Source organism: Dipteris shenzhenensis, chromosome 12, assembly GCF_047967505.1.
Source record: "Dipteris shenzhenensis isolate YYH24624 ecotype China chromosome 12, Dip_SZ_1.0, whole genome shotgun sequence".
Lineage (NCBI taxonomy): Eukaryota > Viridiplantae > Streptophyta > Polypodiopsida > Gleicheniales > Dipteridaceae > Dipteris > Dipteris shenzhenensis.
This window is the reverse complement of record NC_141607.1, coordinates 15,215,728-15,235,948: the sequence shown is the minus strand read 5'-3', so window position 1 is coordinate 15,235,948 and position 20,221 is coordinate 15,215,728.

The window sequence follows — 20,221 nt, the reverse complement described above, 5'->3', positions numbered from 1 at the left end:
CACAATTCACAGAGACTATCATTTGGCTTCATGTTACCCTTAAGCTAGCACCCAGGATCTTGTGCCATATTGATTTCTAGTGGTGTAGTCCTATTGCTATTTTGCATGTTTCACCGTTGTGTTTAATCACATTGTAAATTGACATCACGCTACCCTTTGATCTAGTGTGATACATATTGGTTTCAAGTGTGTCCTTCCTTAAAAATTCTCTAGGTTTCTCTAAATCTTACTCTTGGTATGTCTCATGTGATGTTTTTTGAAAATTTTGTTTTTCCACATTAGTAAATAAATTTAGTGTTTACAAAATACCACGCTTTTGTAAAGCGTTTGCTTTTAATACATATCTAGGCATTTGTTTCTTTCTAAGTAGGCTCCTTAACTAATCCTTGAATAAGACCTGAAGAATAGCCTTTAGGTCAACCTAGGACGTACTATGTTGTGACCATGTGATTTTTTAAAAGTCAAAGTGATGTGAAGCTCATCATGCCATGCACAAGACAACAAAGATTAAAGTTGGTAAGATGGTTGCACATGCACCTACTTGAAAGATCGAAAGAAGGTTCAACCATCAAATATGTGGACGAGGAGCTCATAATTGGGTCAAATGTTGCTTTTTGCTCTAGAATGAAATGCTTAAGGAATAGATAGCTTAGTGCAAAGGAGATTCTTGAAATCTTCTAATGTTGATGTGCTCAAAAATTTCACAAGTTATAGAGAAAGGTAAGGGATAGGCAATTTGAGATCCAATCATAACCAAGGAGAAAGAGAAGAGGAAGGATATGCGAGATATTCGAAAGGAAAACAAAGAGAAGGATAAAGCAAGGGAGTTCAAGAAGAGGTTCAAGTTAAAATCATCATCTCACTTTTCCTTGGGAATTCTATGAGCATCGACACCTTCATATATAGCCTCACAAGATCAAGTTAGGAGAGAGGTGTGAAGTTGGCAAAGTATATTGACGCATATGGAATTTGGAAAAGTATTTTGTGCATGGGGAGCCACCTAGCAAGAAAACTTGAACTTGGCTAAGCTCTTGCTCGAATGTTCGACTTTCTTGTGGAATCAATCCTGACACCCAAAGAACAATAGCTCCTACTTTCTATGCTTTCAAGAATAAGCTTCAATAAGACATTCTTCCTCCACAATTCTAGTGTGAGAGTTGGACACTGTTAGAAAAAAGCAAGTGAGACTTTGCAGAGTAAATTAAAAGATTTTGGTCCATTCTTTTCAAAGTGTAAACCTTTTCTTATACGAGTCTCAATGAATGAGCCAAAAGTTTTTTTGAGGGATGTAATGCAGTATTTGGACAGACTAATTGCTTCAATGTAACTGAGTTACAGTGAAGGTGTGAACCTTTCCTTATAAGACTCTCAATGAATGAGCCGAAAAGTTTTTTGGAGGGTTGTAATGTAGTTTTGGAGAGAATAATTGCTTCAATGTAACCGAGTTAGAGGTTTTAATTCTACTTGTATTAAATTATACAAAAAATAGGATGGAAAATGGTTTGAAATAGGTAAAGATGGTGGGCTTGAGTTTCAAAGAAAGAGGGATTGGTCGACCGAGACCAAATCTTGACCAAGTTTCAAATAAAGCAAATCCTTTAGGACAATTGAGAATGTTGGTAGGTCTGAAAACTAGTTTTAAAGTATAGGAAATAAGGCATGTGTATACATTGTGAGGGAGCATACAAGCACTTAGAGTGTCCTTCAAGAAATATTAACAGGATCAATATCTCTATATCATCTATCTAGAGACATCACCCTTCAGGTTGGTTATGTAAGATTTAGCAGAATTAGCGTCGGTATGTTGCATTTGACATTGCTAGCGGCCCATGAGATAGTACTTGACATAGAGGGTCATAGAGCTAGCCAACCCTAAACCTTGAACTCAGTGGGTTGTAAAGCAAACATTAGTGCTTTTTAGCAATTAGCAATGCTATTTAGCAAATAACAAAACCCTTCTAGTTGTTAACATAGCACTTGCAATTATGTTTTTAGCATTAGTATTGCTATTTAGCACATAACAATGTCTTGTTGGCTGCCAACAAGCAATTCATATAGCCATAAATATAGCAATTGCCGATAATATGTGCTCTTTCGCAGTAATCTATTTGTAGCAATTGAACAAGGATTATACTAGCATGGCATGGTGGATTGTAGCGGGGTTGTGGCTTTTGATGAAAAATTGAAATGTGATATCGTGAGGTCAGCAATGCTTACATGTGTCTTTAGTATCCATATTTAAGGTTTGGAGATGCATAAATCGTCCAATGTTCCTTTGAAAACTTGAAAATTTTCTTTGTTAGGTCACCACTTCTCACATGTGGCTTTGGCAACTATATTTAAGATTCAAATCAATGTTTGAGATGCACAAATTAGCTAGTGTTTCTTTGCACAATTGAAATCCTTCTTTGTAAGGAAGCTAAAAGATCGCTATACACTATTATGTTTATTACATGTAGATGTGATATCACATTTAGATATTCATTAAAGAGGCTATGAATCATGAATCATATTGGCCTCTCAAGGTTTTAAATTGCATGGCAAGACATGTAGATGTGACATTCCTAATGGTCTTTTTTGAGGATCAATCTAGTGTATGTGGGGTAAAGTACATTGGTTTTAGTATACGGGTGTCATCTTCCTAGAGGATTATACTGTTTCTCAAAAATGACCAAAAAGTGGCCCACAATTTGGAATTCCTCACAAGAGAGTGCCAAAAATGTAGGGTCAAGCAAATGTCTACCTATCCTTGTGAATACTTTAGCCTGGATTAGAGAGTTCACTTAAAGATTTTTATAGATGTAGATGTTTGTGTGATGATTCAAGGAATAAGAAATCTAGCAAGGTTCTATTATACAAGGAGGTCAATGTGAAGGAGCATGCTACCTTCAAATTTTTATGCCTTCAAATTTGCATCACAAGGTGGCACGTGAGCAATTCAAAGACAAATGGGGAAAGATTACAGTGTGTTGTTTATATTATTAAATTCCTAAACTCCAAGTATTAGCATGAGTTTAGCATGTAGCTCATGTAATCCATCAGTCTCTAGATTGAGGCATGAATACATTATTTCAAGAGGTGAAGCTTGGGTTATGATGGACAGGTCTAAGAAGTGGCCTAAAAGAAGGTCATCACCTCCCAGGACTATATTTTTGGCTTTTGAAAGAATGCTTTGAATTAGTTAGGAGGTGTGGAAGAGAGAGATCATTTTTGTTTTTCCTTATTTTGCTATTAGGTGAGATTAAGAATAATGTTGACAATGGTTTTTGAGTGATGGAAGGGGGTGTGCTAAGGGTACATTTTGAAATGGGTAGGAAGATGTTGTAATCTTTTTTTGTACATTTAATATAAGTATCTTTTCTCGTAAAAAAGTAAAATAAAAACAAGATGCACAAGTGCATGTGGGCATTGCCTCCTAGTATAGTGGTAAAGTGAGTGCTTTAGGATGCAGAAGAGAGAGCAAATGATTTTTAAATGTAGGATGCTCTCCATAAATGGCAATTTATGGAGGATGCTCTCCATAATTGGCAATTTGAAAAACAAAACTCAATTTTTTAACGTAGGATGCTCTCCATAAATGGAAATTTGAAAAACAAAACTCAATTATCTTTTCACAAAACTCGATTAACTTTTTGACAAAACTGTGGCCGAAAATAACAAGAGAAAACCATATTTTTTACATGTATGCAAGTTTGATTTAGCATCCAATGCTAATAACTTATTGCAAAGGAAATTCAGAATCCTCGACTCCTCCTAAAGAATCAACCCTAATTTTTTAAAAAGGGTTGGTATCCCTAAGAGGCCATCCCCATACCATGGATAGCTAAGGTGCAACGACCTCTTTGTAGGTTGTTGTTGTCAGAAGGTGGGCGATGTGGTAGACGCTATCCCCATACCCCTCCTCAATCAAGTCACCACTAGTTACAAGTTATCCCTTATCAAATTTATGTAGCCTTGCAACAATCGCTATTGGCCACATTACCATCAAAAAATTGTGGAAATTCTAGGGGCACTCCCTAGACCATCATCTCAGAAGATGGCCCACTTATTTTTGATGGGGACGACCCTAATAATGGCGACACCATCTTGCGAAGCTAATAATGGCGACACCATCTTGCGAAGCCAATCTAGAGGGTCTATGGGGAAGTCCTCTAAGGGGGGTTTCATGCCTATCTGCAGATGGATGAAGCCCCATTTTGCACGTCCTCTATATTTCTAAGTTAGATTCTGTATGCACAAGGAAAACCATCATGCTATTTTTTGTTCTCTTGTATATCTAGAAAATTGGCATGCTACCGTGCTTCTTCTCTTGTATATGTAGAAAATATAGAAGATGTATCAACAAATCTCATGTTGGAAAGTGGGACGATGTTAGGATCGAGCTTATGAACACATTGATATTGATGATGAGCTCCCTCATGATCCAATCTATGAAGGTCATTGTGATGTTCTAAGTGATGCATTGAGTGTATGTAATGATTTTGCCATCAATTTAGAGGTTGATAACAAGGAAAATGCTGAGTTTCACACTATCAAATTTACACATGCAATGCAGCAGCTCACTCACATATTGGATGACCACCACTACCACTTGCTTTAACGCCACCCCACAAATTCATAGTAATCACGCCTAGTATGATTGCTTAAATGTCCAATGAAGGAATTTCACATAAAAGAAAATTGTTTACACCTATATGGTGCACATAGGGTGGTAAATATAAACTAATATGTTTTATGGTCTACATACGTTTTGACACCTGTATATTCTCTCCATGATGTACGAGGGTGTATATAGAAGGCTATGATCTCACATGAAAATATATGGAGCCTACAGAGCCTTGCACGGTGCAACTTTTGTCTCCTTGATCCAACATGCATAGCTATTGATAACCAAATTGTTAGAGGCCATTTGATGTGGGACATATGCCACGAACGTAGTAGGACTAGAGGCCCTGGTGAGATTCTATTCTTTCTTATCACCCACGCGAGTGTATCTCATTGGATGTAATCCATGGGTACATAGGAAATTGTGCCATTTGCTAGATTGTTGTAAATAGGATAAAGCTATAAACGTATATAGAGGAACATAGGTATGGGCACATTATTTCTTCTACGTGGTTAGAATCCATTCAGTTTGATGGGCTTGTGATTTCCTTTATATCAGTGTTTCTTGTATGCTCTCCTAAGTTAGGGAGACTAGTTGCCTATCTTTTCCACTTGGTGGAGCATAGATGAGAAATGATGAACTCCTTTCTAGATGTGTTTCCTTCTAAATAATTTGAGAACACTTGCCTCATGAAAGGGGATTGTACTTGAGGGCATGACTTCTCTATGTGTGAGAGAGTTCTACTGCATTACGATTGAGATAACTATCCTTGCTACATGCATATCAATGTAGCTTGCAAGGATAGTTCTACTACTTTACTACTATCTCTATGTGCGAGAGTTCTTTGCACTACGGTTATCCTTGCTACATGCATCTACCTAGGCAAGTGAGACTCTTATGAAGATGTGATGTTTCTTGTCTCATGAGTGGGGATTTGATTTGATAGAGTGACCTTTCCTTCATGCATTGAGAGAGGTCTCTAGCTTGAGGATTTGATTGAGAAAGGTCTCTAGCTTGAGGATGACAAACTATGTCTTGGGGTTGAGATACATGGAATGATTTCATTTAGATAGGTTTGTATGTTTGAGAGAGTTTGAGCATGTTTGTGAGTAAAACTATGTTATAAGCCCTTGTGCATTTTTTAATCATGTGTGTTTCCCCTTTTCCCAATCCTTGAGTCAATGAGAGAGATTGAGTGTTGTAGGATCCACATTTGGGCTTATGTTAGTGTTCCCCCTCAAAAGTTTTTGGTTCAATTGCTAGGACATGAATTGTTTTTTGAAGTCACATGAAGGATGACCACAAGCCAAGTTTTCCCTCATACACCTTTTCTATTTGGGATAATATATTGTTGTTGCTTAGCTACTCTTTGGGTTAATGTTTTTCAATAAAGTCAGATTCCACTATTGCATAATTATAAATCTTTTGTGGAAGCAACACAAAAAGTTGGAAGCAGGTTTATTTATAGTCACAAATGCATATTCACATCTATTAGGTGATGGAAGTTATAGCCACACTCTATAGTTTTTTTGAGATCAGCATTGAAGTACAAGGAGTTTTTTCATGTATTTGTTTCCTTTTTGCTTTTAGCAAAACCCCCTTATACAAAATTTTAAACCAAAGTATCCTTTTCAAAGGTACTAGTTTTTTGAAGTTGCAAATCTTAGAGTAGTAAGAGCTCAATTGGAATGGTATATCTTGGGGGTACATTGCTCTTTTTAAGAGCAATAGGGCATTCACAGAACTAGGTAAAAACAAGGAAAGCAAAGGTCCATACAATAGGCAAGGAGACCTCTAAAGAAGCAATATAGGACAAAAGAGTGTGCAAGTCAAAATTTGATAGTCTTCACTACAACATAGCTCATGGGCAATAGAAAAGTGCAATGCAACATCAACAACAAAGTCCTAACATACTAGCATGCTTTGTGCCAAATCATAATGAATAATGTGACTAAGTCTTCTCGCCAAAAAAACATTGGGAGCAAGATGCAATGCATGGCTTTATGCAGCTTACTCTGTAAGGCACTTCCAAAAACTCCAATCGGCCAAAGTGATTGCAATTATGATGAAGAGAAGGGGTTGAGAGAAGCATTGTTTCCAAACAAAAGGGGATATTTGGACCAAAAAGGACCTCATAAGGAATGGATTAATGACTACCCTAGAGAGGGGACAATCACCCCCTAAAGACCTTAGCTACCTAAAAAGTGCATTGCCTAGGATTTAAAGGTCCACACAATCCCCCAAAAAGTTCACCTCCCACTCCCACTTTTTGGGCCCTATCTCTAAAATTTTCCCTCTTCCCACCCCAACAAGGCATAGAGAAGCTCTAATCAACCCCCAAGGAATGCAACCGGTTAGCCCCCACTATCTGCAAAAAAATAGAACCCCCCCCTCCCACTTTGGGGGGCCCTATCTCCCCCCTTCTTCCCTCAATAGGATGGGGTCCTTCTTTCTCCAATATAACTCCCCCTCCCACATCGGGGGGTCCTATCCCCCCCCTTCTTCCCCCAATAGGATGGGGTCCTTGTTTCTCCAAACTATCTCATGTATAGCACTCCCTCCAAAAGTTGAAATTGTTTTAAAAGGGCTTGAAACCCTTCCAATACTTCATTCCTATGCACCCAAATAATTTTCTAGACTCTAAATCCTTTTCTTATCATGTTGTAATCTCAAACATTTAATTTTTTCTATGTCTCTTTGAATTTGGTTACAAGTGGAAATGCGTCATGGTGATACTTACTTTTCCATAAGGTCTTACTAATGTTTGGTTCAAGAAGAAAGTTGACAGATTAATGAAGTTTTGTCATTATTAACTATAGCTCTTACGGAGGATTTTGGTCAGAAGGAAAAATGTACATTCATGTTTTTGTAGGTGGCCTAATTAAGCAGTAAAAGGTAGGAGAGACATTGCATTGACATGTGGATGTCATGGCTATTCTTCTAGAGAAACTTAAGGGAAAGTAAATTAACAATGAAGGTTTTGATTCTGGAATGGTTTGGTATATGCTAAGTTAGATGGTCAATGGAGCTCGCTCCTCCCCTTCTCCCTTTGTATCAAGAACCTAGGCAATTCATTCTATCTCAACACAACCTCTTTTTTCCCAATGAGCTCTTATTGTAAGTTCTAAATATTTCAAACAAATTAATGAACTTTGACTTGTGCTAATGTGTTTAAAGACTAAGGCTAAAAGAGATTCACATGATAAGTCAAGGATAACCTAGCATGGCTGTAGCCAAAAAGCGCATTATCACTCAAAGTTCCCTAATCATCCACCATGTGTGCATCTCTTAGAGGCATTTGACCCAGAGACAAACAAATTAGATCAAACCGTACCTTTATGTAAGACTTTTACTAAGAGAACATGAGGGTGCAAAAACTCTATAGAATGCAATAATGTTGTGATTGTACATCAAGCCTAATCATATGATCCCTCATGTGATTGCAAGTCTTGGTTTGGCATGGGTAGACATTGCCTTATGTTCTACCAACCTACCCTAAACCTTGGCCATGGCATAGGGTGAGCGGCTTAAAAGACATTGATGTTAGTATAATCTCATCCATTATTCATTCAAATGGCACCAAACACCCAATTACCTCATTAAGTTTCATGGTAGTGTGGTCCAATAATTTCCTTTTAGCCTATACCCTATCAAGACTTTTTAGAAGGGTAGTACGACAGGTACAACAACTTTTTTTATGATGTTACTGTAGTGAAAGTGGGGCTACTATGCATCCAAGTGGACCTACATTATGCATTCAATACAACCATTCCATCCCCTAGTACCCACAAGGCATGGTCACATAGTTCCTAGCCATTTTCCCATGTTTCTATTGCAATGAGGGAAACAACTCACATAAGATTAGGGGAAAAAAGGCACTAGTGGTGGCTATACTTCTTGATTTTGCATTTTGAATATTTAGAACCTTCTTAGCAACACCATTTTATTATCTCATTACAAATCTTCTCAAGAATTAATGAGGAACATGGACTTCATAATGCTCATGAAGTGTGATATTACAAGCAAGAGATAGAATAAACTTGATGGTTTTTATCCTTGTTATTGGGGTCTTGATTCTCTCATCAAATAGATATCCTTAGGCCATATCCTTTTGCAATATCTTGCTTTATATCTATCTAGATTCCCATTAGCATTGTGATGGCATTTGTAGCCCCAGTTATAACCAATAGCATCCTTACCCTTGCGACACCCAACCAAATCTCAATCATCATTCTTTAAAATTCCATCCTATTCTTCTTCAATTCCATGTATCCACACTTGTATGTATTGCCCCTTGGAAAATAAACTACCTCTTGGAGAATAAAGTGCTTTGTCATTGACGACATGTCGTGAATATGTGCCTACCCTATGATGTGTGAGTCCTTTGATATATGAGCTTCATTTTTGTGCTAAAAGACCTTTAGAAGTTGACTCCATTAGTGAAAATTTTGGGCTCCAAGTTCTATCTATCTCTGGTTGTAGATTTTGACACTTTGGTGGCCTTAATGGTTGACCAAGTCAACCAAAAATTGGGGCTTTTGACCTTGACTATAAGTTTTTAGTATATTGACTGTGCTTGAACATTAGAACTCAGTTATGGAACTCATGGTGTCATTGTACTTTGCATTTATGGAGATGATGTATGTGGCATATCTTATGATGTATGCAACTTCTTTGCATCTATATGGGGATACCATGATGATTGTGCTCTCAAAGAATATGTTATCAAGTTCCACTTGTTTGAGTCTATTTGTCAAACCTCGAAAGGCATTAGACACTGCCCATGTGGTAAGACCTTACCTAGAATTGGATACTTTGCTTCACATCGACAAAAAGATTATTCTTTGGTATACCAAGAAGATACACAAAGAAGGAAATATTTACTTCATCGACACCAAGCACAATGAAATGGACAAGCAATTTTATGAGTCTAATACAGTGGTGGCTTGGAAATGATGCCAGAAAAAAATTGCCATCGAGGGGGGGAATTTCCCCACATCTTCAACTTAGACTTTTCTCTGTGTGGTCAATGAGGGTTCTCTACCCTGGGATGTCCTCCTTAAATGATTGTTAATCTTATGTGTGAGTTATTTCCTTGTCAGGCCTATGGGAATTTCCCATGCATAGTCATTATCCATTCTCCCAATTATAAATCAAGAGCCATAACCAGAGTGAGTCACAGGTTGGGGTCATGAGTGTTGTTACTAGATATGAACAAGCCATGAAGCTTCCCATGTACTACTTCTGGGGTGAGGTCATCAATTTGTGGAGGGGTATGTTGGGACAAATTGATGTAATGGGGTTGTACCAAGAGGTACAAGGTCAGTGTGTGTTTGTGTGTGTCGCCACATGGTCGTTAGTGTGACCAAGTTAGGTGGTAAACGTCCTAGTATGTGTGATTAGGAGAATCATATACCTGATTGAGAGATTGGTGGAGAAATTAGTGGATCTGGAGATGCTCTCTCTTGGGCACATGCATTGTATCAGCTGCCTACATAAGGTCACTTCTACTCATGAATAAATAAGTCTTTCTTTCCATTGTTGGTACTCTCCATGCTTCCATTCATGTTCCATCATGAGGTTCTAGTAGGTGTGATTGAGAGAATCATGGACCTGTTGCACTTCTACTCATGAATAAATAAGTCTTTCTCTCCATTGTTGGTACTCTCCATGCTTCCATTGACGTTCCATCATGAGGTTCTAGTAGGTGTGATTGAGAGAATCATGGACCTCATTAAGGGGTCAGTGGAGATTAGAGAAATCAGTGGATTTGGAGATACTCTCTCTTGGGCACATGCATTGTATCAGTCATAAGGCCACTTCAACTCATGAATAAATAAGTCTTCCTCTCCATTGTTGGTACTCTCCAACGCTTTTATTGCTATTCCATCAGTCCTACCATACCCTACAACATTGACCTCATAAAGGAGCTCTAAGGAATAAATAAGACCCCAAGCCTTGAAATCACTTTTAAATATATTGGGGAATCTTAATTAATCCTACAGGGCTCTATCATATTAAGGAAATCATATTTCTACTATTTTCACAGGCTTAAACATATTTTGGGAAGATCCACTAAGCCTATGGTCTTCTAGTCATACAATCTACCTATGAGTAGTGATCATTAGCAAGTATACCCAATACACCTTGAGCTACATGCCTTCATGCTCTACTACACTAATCAAATCAAGGGGGAACCAATAGGGCATAGTAGGAGCTCACAAATGAATACTAGCAAGAAACAAAAGCAACATTGCTTGTAAGTGAAGGATCTTGTGCCAAAGTATCTGAGGGGTAGCCATGTGGCCTCAGATAGCCATGTGGAATATAATGCTCTTTAATGAGATCAAATACACATAGAGCCACACACCTTCATGCTCTACTACACTAGGAGAATCAAGGGAACCAATAGGGCACAAGAGTGAATGAACTCAATCATTTTGACAAAAGAAAGAAACATATATAATCACTTAAACAGAACCTATATGAATCTAGTTACATCGTAACTACTTAATGCTAGTCCATTTAAGCCCAATCATTTGGAAAGCATAGAGCAAGGACACTCAACTAGATAGACTCAGGGAAAAACTAGATACATATAAGAAAGACTTAGGTTGAGGCATTGCTATCCTCGATATGCACCAAAATTGAGCACCAAGTATATTAAAACTAACTTGTGAATCATCTATCCATCTCTAGTGGAAAAGCATAGCACATTAAAGGATAATGCTAGGGGCATATTAAAGGAAAGAGCTAAGGCTACAAAAAGGTACTCCCCACATACCATCTTAAATGACATTCAATGCTCTACTATATGACGTGATAGTAAGAAAGAGCTAAAGCCACATACCATTTTAAACTGTATCCAATGCTCTACTATATAATGTGTCGGTAAAGGTGACTAAGTAATTTTACATTGTAACAATGAAGCCAAAGGTCCTCGTTATATATATCAAGTAAGGTTTGTTCTTATCACTTGTACTCTATTTTGCAAGATGATATTCAAATCAAACTATCAAATATCCTTGCCAAATACTTAGAAAAATCAAAAAAATTAAAAGAGTTATAACTTAGAAAAATTAAAGTAAAATAGAATAAAAGATTGTGAAAACTAACTTTTAAAAATGAAAATTGGTCGCCCTAATTGGAAGAATACAAGTAGGGTCTTATGATGATGATTCTCATAGGGAAATTTGGGGGAAATTTGAATAAACTCATGATAAACTAATTTCTTTTAAAGTGTTAGGGTATTCTTCATTGACTAGGGGCCAATTTACATAATAGAAATTATTTAGGGGGAAACGATGGAGATTGAGAGACGTAAGGAAAGATAGAGTCCCTAGCTCAACCATAAGTCAAAGAAAGTCATTCTTAAAGTAATGTGTGTGTGTGTGTGTCTGCCTGTGTGTACACGTATGCATGCACATGTGCATGTGCATGTGCGTGTGCATGTGTGTGTGTGTGCATGTGTGCACATGCTATGTGCACGTGTGCGTGCATTTGTGCATGTGCATGTGCATGCGCATGAGAGAGAGAGAGAGAGAGAGAGAGAGAGAGAGAGAGAGAGAGAGAGAGGGGGGGGGGGGGGGGGAGGGAGAGGGAGAGGGGGAGAGAGAGAGAGAGAGAGAGAGAGAGAGAGAGAGAGAGAGAGAGAGAGAGAGCCTATGTGACTCATGAGGCCTTAAAATGTGTGAGTAGGATGTCTACATCCCTTCAATGAAACTTTTTCTTGATGTCTTTCATCCAACCAAAAGAGAGTACTTTTATCTCATTTGTTTTCTACACGTAGCTACCTCCCGTGCCACCTATATACATGTCTACCTCACGATTTTGAAATTTTGGCAAGTATGTACCACTCTCTCCATGCCCAATGTTTAAACTACCATGCTATCCATCTCAATAAAAGATGGAGCAGGGGGTATGATGTTTTTGACTCTAAGAAAGCTCGCAATGAGCTATTTCTAAAATTCCCCCCTTTACTTTAGGGTGAGAGGAGAGAAACTATCCATCTAGAATGATTTGGATGACTAGTGAGCATATCAAAGAGGTCTTCCTTCACTATAGCCATTTACATCATTAGTGATGATTGTATCGAAAAAAGAAAACATAAACTCATTTTTCCCCAAAAGATGACAAGAGTCAAAAAATTGTGGGATATAAGCATCCATAAGGAAGCTTTGCAATAATCATTTATATAACTATCAACTTAAATGTCGATAGATATTTTTGTAGATGGTTACATTAACTATGTTATTACTACTACTAGTAAAAGCCCTATTATATGTTAGCAACTATATCGACTGAGTGAAACATTCAGGCGAGTGGTTGCAGTTTGTTGGGCAAGAAACACTAGGTGAGTGGTTGTAGTTTTAGGCGAATGGCTGCAATTTTTTGAGTACTTTTCACAATTTAGGTGAGTGATGGCACCTTTACTCTACATATATAAGGTTTAGGGTTGTAAATAAGGTTGTATATATACAAGCTTGTATATATATAGACAAAGCATAATATAGATAAATAGATAGATAGATAGATAGGTAGGTAGGTAGGTAGGTAGGTAGGTAGGTAGGTAGGTAGGTAGGTAGGTAGGTAGGTAGGTAGGTAGATAGAAAGCTATATAGATAGATAGATGGATAGATAGATAGATAGACAGACAGACAGACAGATAGATAGATAGATAGATAGATATGTATGTATGTGTATATATATAGAGAGAGAGAGAGTTGTACACTTCAATAAGCACAAAGGAGCATGGCAATGTACCATTTTAATCACTAACTTTCATGCAATACAAACATTAGTTTGATGAATGAGGTGATACACCATGCACATGAGATTTTGTTACATCAAAACTAACTACTTTCATTGATGATAAGCAATTGTGCAATCCTTTTCCCTTGCTAAAAACAATTAGGTCCAAGTAGGCCTCAACCTAGAGTTCTTCAAAATATATGTGTCTACATGGTAATTTTGAATTGCACCTAGAGATTACTTTTTGGTGGGGTCACAGATTATGTACATGTCACAAGCTACCTCTTGGCTCTTCAACACAAGCTGATGGGTGAACCTATGCATTTCTACATCAAGTCCCAAGACTCAAAGAAACACAAAATATATATTCTTTCATGCCAAGTATGATTTCTCACACCTTGCTCTTTCTTGGAAGTCTAGACATGTGCAACATGGTGTCTCTTTTATTGCCACTACATAATGCTAGCCACTAGTTGAATTGCTGCCCTTGCTTTCTATAATCAAAGCTTCATGTTCAACCAACTTTACAACCCTTTCTTGTACAATACATGCATCAATGGTCATCGCAAAATAAACTTCCAAGATGCCTTTGACCTCCCTTTGACACTTTTGACATGTAGTACATGGAGGGTGGCGAAACACCAACATCTTCTTGGCCCATGTTGCTATTTGCACCTGCACATGCAATCCTTTGTTCACTATTCCTAGACCCTACTATCACCAACTTGAAGTTTGTTGCTGTAAGAGAGTCAACCTCCTCTTGTGTAAGGGATGTCCCTTCTTGCACAAGCCACACATTCAGGATGGTATCTGGTGCAAGACTAATGTTTGAGGCAACATTCCATGCATGCGTTCATGAGGTACACCATTTGAGATATTGGATGACCATATAGATGTTTCCTTGTAGCAAAGAAATAGTGGGTCTAGTACTGCAAGGCCATTTTTGGAGATAATTGCATTGCACTATTTTTTGTGCTTCATCATCAATAAATCCATAAAAGTTTTCCTTCTGATTGCCAAGCATGACCTGGTTAAGGTTATACCAAAAGATTATTTGTCCTCCGTATCTTCTTCTTTCATCTCACAAGTGGCTATATTGAGCACTTTGTGCAAGCCAGGATACAAAGAAAGGAAAACAAAATGAGCATGCACTCTAAAAAAACATTTTGTGATACATCCAAGTGAGCAAACATTATATCTTGGACCATAAACATGGCAAGCAAACGTGCTCCAGCCAATCACTCTTTTTGTGTGATCAAACATCACCCAGCTAGTCTTCAAATCACCAGAACCATATCGATTCATGCGATTAACTATACCAACCACTGAAGTTGGATGCTTTATAGGCATTAACTATACCAGACCTTGAAGCTAGACACTTTATAGACATTTTGAAAACAAAACATCTATCCCCCTCAAATCCATGACCAGGGAATCGACTACAATGGAAGAAGTCATACGTGCATTTGAGGTTGAGCTCCAAGATATGCTCTAGTCCACCACCACTGCCAGGTAAACTAGTTCTCTTCACATTGCCAACAATGTCTTGCAAGCTAATTAAAATAGTATTAAAAAAATCATTAATCCTTAGCACCTTGCAAGCATCATTGTATTCGAGACCAAGGGATTTTCAATTACTTGTGTGTTTTTGCTACTAGCACCAGGATGTTGCACAACTCAGCATTGCCAAAATGAGCCTCTACAGATCCACATCCATTTGAACTTTCCTAGTTCTAGCAATGTGATTTGATTGCACAGCTTCCTGCACCACCCACGTTATCTCCATCAAGTTCTTCCTGATAAGTTATACTTTGTGTGCATGCCTACCTGTATGTGTCATCAAGTGAGTCAATCTCGCATCATGAGGCATCACATAGTGAGATGTACTCTCACATACACTAACAAGCATAGATACTTCCTTGCAAAAATGACACCTCAAGGACCCTTCATCCTTGATGGTAGCCACCATGCCAATGTCACACTTTCTTCCTAGCAGACCTTTGAAGAGTGGACCATTCTTCATTCCAGTATTCAGTAGTTTGGGGCATGGTGAATTGTGGCATTCGAACACACCATCACATGAACTCTTGCGAATTGTGGCATTCAAACACACCAGCACATGAACTCTTGCAAATTGTGCCCTCAAATGTAATATTGCTTTGTCCACAGATGGCCATCATATTTGAGCTCCATTGCCTCCATTGGTCGTTCCCTCCTTAGGGAGGTAGCTCAAAGATACAATCCCCATTATACAATCCTCCACTTGCACAATGCACCGATCCTTCTCACCAAGGTGCCTAAACTTGTTGATGCACATCAAGAATGTATGTAAGCTACAACACTACACCCAAGAGATATTGCATTTTTGCTTGCTTTGGAATTTCTAAAGAGGATGCATCCTCGTCTGTTTTCACTATCTCTACTCTAGATTGCATTGGAGGGTTTTCATCAACAATTGGAAAAGGCATCCTCCTGGATGACCCAACCTTGTATACACTTGCTTTCCATGGCAATCTTGAGGAAGGTCCACTTCGAATTGATGTGGTGATTCCATAATATTTATTCAGAATGTATGCAGTCTCCATTTTAATCATGGCTACATTCAAGCAAAAGTGCCTCAATTTTTTTTCTCATGAGACAAAGTATGGTTTTTGCCCGATGAAAATCACAAATTCGCTCATGATTTAAAAAAATTGAAGCACTTTGAGCCATAGCAATTGCCTCAAACTACATCAAATTTTTTTTCATGAGCCAATTTGTGGGTTTTGCCCGGTGAAAAACACAGATTGTCTCATGAAAACAAATTGATACACTTTGAGGCATATCATTTGAGGCAAACTGTGGCACAAAATTTTATCATGAGCCAATCTATGGTTTTCACCTGGCGCAAAGCATAGATTTTGGCTCAGGAGAAAAAAACTTTTTTGACACTCTAACATCAAAAATGGATTTGTTATACCATTTTGGTCATTTTGACTACAAGCATGACCATATTTGGAGTCACATTGACAAGTTATGGCCAAAATAAAACTAGATGTTTCCTTGCCCACAACAAAAGGTGGCTTTCACCCCACAATAGCTCATGGAAAAAATAAATTAAAGCACTTTGAGGCATAGCGGTCGCCTCAAAGTGCTTAAAATTTGAGCCATAGAGGTTGCCTCAAAGTGCTTAAAATTATTTTCCTCATTGGCATTTCTGACACTCTAACATGAGAAATGGCTTTGTTCATACCATTCCAATCATTTTAACTACAAACATGAACATATTTGGAGTCATATTGGCCAAGTTATATTTTCTCAAAATTCTTTAACACGAGGAATGGATTTGTTCATACCATTCTGGTCATTTTGACTACAAACATGACCATATTGGGAGTCATATTGACCAAGTTATATTTTTTCATAACCCAATTTATGGTTTTTACTGATGTACTTTACGAAACTACTATGGCTCAAACTACATTTTTTTTTTCCATGAGCCAATCTGTGGTTTTTGCTAGGCAAAATCCACCTCTTATTTGCGGCCAGGTGACCAGCTAGTTTTATTTTGGCCATAACTTGCTCAATATGACTCCAAATATGGTCATGTTTGTAGTCAAAATGATCAATGAACAAAGACATTTCTCACGTTAGAGCGTTTTTTTTTGGGGGGGTGGAAATTTGTGGTTTTCACTGGGAAAAACCCCATATTGTCTCATGAGAAAAAATTACCATAATTTGCCTCAAACAATATGTCTCAAAGTGCATCAAAAAATTTTTCATGAGCCAATCTGTGGTTTTTACTGGGTGAAAACCATAGATTGGCTCTAGGAAAAAAATTGATGCACTTTGAGGTAGCTACTATGGCTCAAAATTCTTCAAATTTGTTTAATCATCAATAAATGTGTGGTTTTTGTCGAGCAAAAACCATAGTTTGGCTCATGAGGAAAAAAATTTGAGGCACTTTTGCTTGAATGTAGCCATGATTAAAATGGAGATCGCATCCATCTCACTAAATATTATGGAATTGTGAGGGAGTAAAGGGCCCATATCAATTGGAATGGATCTTCCTCAAGACCACCACAGAAAGCAAGTGTAGACAAGTTTGGGTCATCCAAGAGGACGCCTTTTCCAATTGTTGATGAAAACCCTCCAATGCAATCTAGAGTAGACATAGACACATCTGAGTGCATTGTAAGTTATTATACTTTGAGTACTCATAGGAGGGAGAGGTGTTGCTCGTGCTTGCCGAGATAAATAGGTATCATTCCACTTGCTTCTGAGTGTTCTGCTTTGGAGTTTTGTGTCTACTTGAATCAATCATCCCACCCATTGCATCTCCGTGTGCAAGCTTGCCCATTAGCATGTCCACACCCAATTGCACATGACATCTTCATGATACAGAAATTTAGCATGAAAAATAGAGAGACACTCATGTGCTACTTTGCCACTAAGGATAAAAGACTAGTGGAGGCCATGCATGTGAAGGAGAGGATTGCACACACTAAGGCTTGGTACAACCTGCCGATAAGTTGTCCTTGCACAATTTGTTTTCAAGGTAAGTGCCTTAGAAAGGTTTGTTTCTTGCATGGCAATGCTTTGTACGACCCACATGTTATCTCAAGAAAGTTTTGGGTGGCTCTTATGTAGGAGGAGTACCAACGTAAGTATAAAGAGGAGATGAACAAGTTTTGGGTGGCTCTTATGTAGGAGGAGTACCAATGTAAGTATAAAGAGGAGATGAACAAAGTGAACACCTAATCCCTAGTGCTAGAGGAGTGCGAGAATATAAAAGACAAGGCACTAGAGAAGGCAGAAGACAAAGTGAGAGCTAAAGGTTATAAGAGGTAGTCCATTGCCAAGCAGCCAATGGCAAGGGATTCTTTAGCATCTTGTTCTCCATAAATTGGGAGCTGAAAGGAAAGATCATGACAGGGGACAAGCTTAGCATGCTGGGCTCGGCCAAGATAGCTCCAGAGAGGTATATTTTCATGGAGTCTCGTATTTATAATTGTGTTCTATGCTGCAGCATTTTTGAAATATTGGATTTTCTAATGGGTAGAAAAAAGAGGTGTTGTGTGTGCTTGCCAACAATGTAGCTCCATAGATGGAGCTTAGCATGCCAAGAGATAATAAGGAATGAAGACGGTACATAGCCAAGGAGACTTATTGGTCACAGATGATGGAGCATGCCTATTAGTAGATTGAGCACATGGATCCAAATGTCATGGCTTGTAGGTGGTTTCACAAGCTTGTGGATGAGGGTAGGCTCAAGGAGATGCCACAAGAGTGTAATGATTGGGTGGTCAATAAAGGGCCCCTGTCCATGTTTCTTAAACTCATGGTGTAAGCACCCTAGTGGCTTGTCGGAGTGGGATGGAGAGATGACCATGGTGTCTGAACCAAAAAGAAGCTACACAAAGGTGTGCTTGTCTTGTTTCAACTCAAGTTATGCATATGTGTGTCATTCGTATATCAATCCATGCAATGGAACTCACCCTCGCCTTTGTGTGTGCTTGACTTTATGGCATGGATGCATTCATAGGGAAAAGGATAGAATTTTGGTTCCACCACAAGGAAGGAGAGACGGATAAAGGCCAGGCATGATGAGGGCACTTCAAAGGCATGACGAGGGCAATTCAAAGGCAATGAGTACTTTGGACTTTGAAAGTGGTCCTAGAGTTGACAAAGGGATAGTTGGGAGAGATGTCAATGTGGAAATGGAGAGGAGAGATGAAGACGTGGCTATGGAGAGGGAAGATGATGACGAGGATATGGAGAGGGGAGATGATGACGAGGATATGGAGAGGGCACAAGGTAAGTGGGCATAAAAACACCTTATCTCTTCTTATTAGTGAGGTTGGAAGTCAATGCAGTGTGTTTCTTGACAATGTGTTTTTCAACTCACCTATAGAGGTGGTTGTGTACCATCAAGTCATCAAACCTGACTTGGTAGTGGAGCACACACAAATTGAAGAGGGAAATTGGTACAGGTATACATCTAGTTAAGCCAAGATATCGAAGTGGTCTTTCAGACCTTGTTTTTTGAATAGAGTATTGATGTCATGGTCTTTTTTGCAATGCTCTTATAAAACTAAAGAATTCTTTAAGATTGGTGACCCCTCCATCCCTCACAATAAATGGGTCACCTAGCAAGGTAGCAGCAAGCCTGATATGGGTAGACTTCCCCACATCTTCCCTAGAGGTGAGCACATCCCTGGAAAGGAAATTCTAGAATGGAATGTACTAGAAATTGCTCTCATGGATGCTACACCAGCCTCGTCATTCCAGTTGGTGGCAGATGGGGGGTGTCTCGTTACCACATGCTTGTCAGTGCACCATATGTGTTATTGGAACATGGGCGAATGGACTATGGATTCACATTATACCACACCATGATGGTGTACATAGAGTGTGGATATATGTGGGAGGACCCAAAGGAGAAGGTAGAGAAAACCATTCACATAGAAATGCAATTTGGAATGCTGCACAATATTGACAACTTTGTGTGTTGGTGTTGGTAGATGAACTGGCTCATTTTAGCGACATTTCAATGCCAAGGATGCAACCAACCCATGTACTTCCATAGGATCTTAGTACAAAAATCTCTTGGGGAGCAAATTTCCATCAATGAATCCAACTGGGTTAGGGAGTGTCCATTCAACTCCTTCAAGTAAAGAAAGGATTGGTGCAAGCCTTTGTGGGGGATAAAGAGCGACAACCTGACTTGAGAAGGTGATTGTAACAATGAATGGTTCCTTGTGCTTCTTGCAACCAATGCCATTCATGGTTAGTTAACAATTGTGAATCTTGATTGCAACATAAGAGGGGGATGTGGTGATTGATGCATTTTTGTAGGCACGGGGCACATGCATGCACAATACT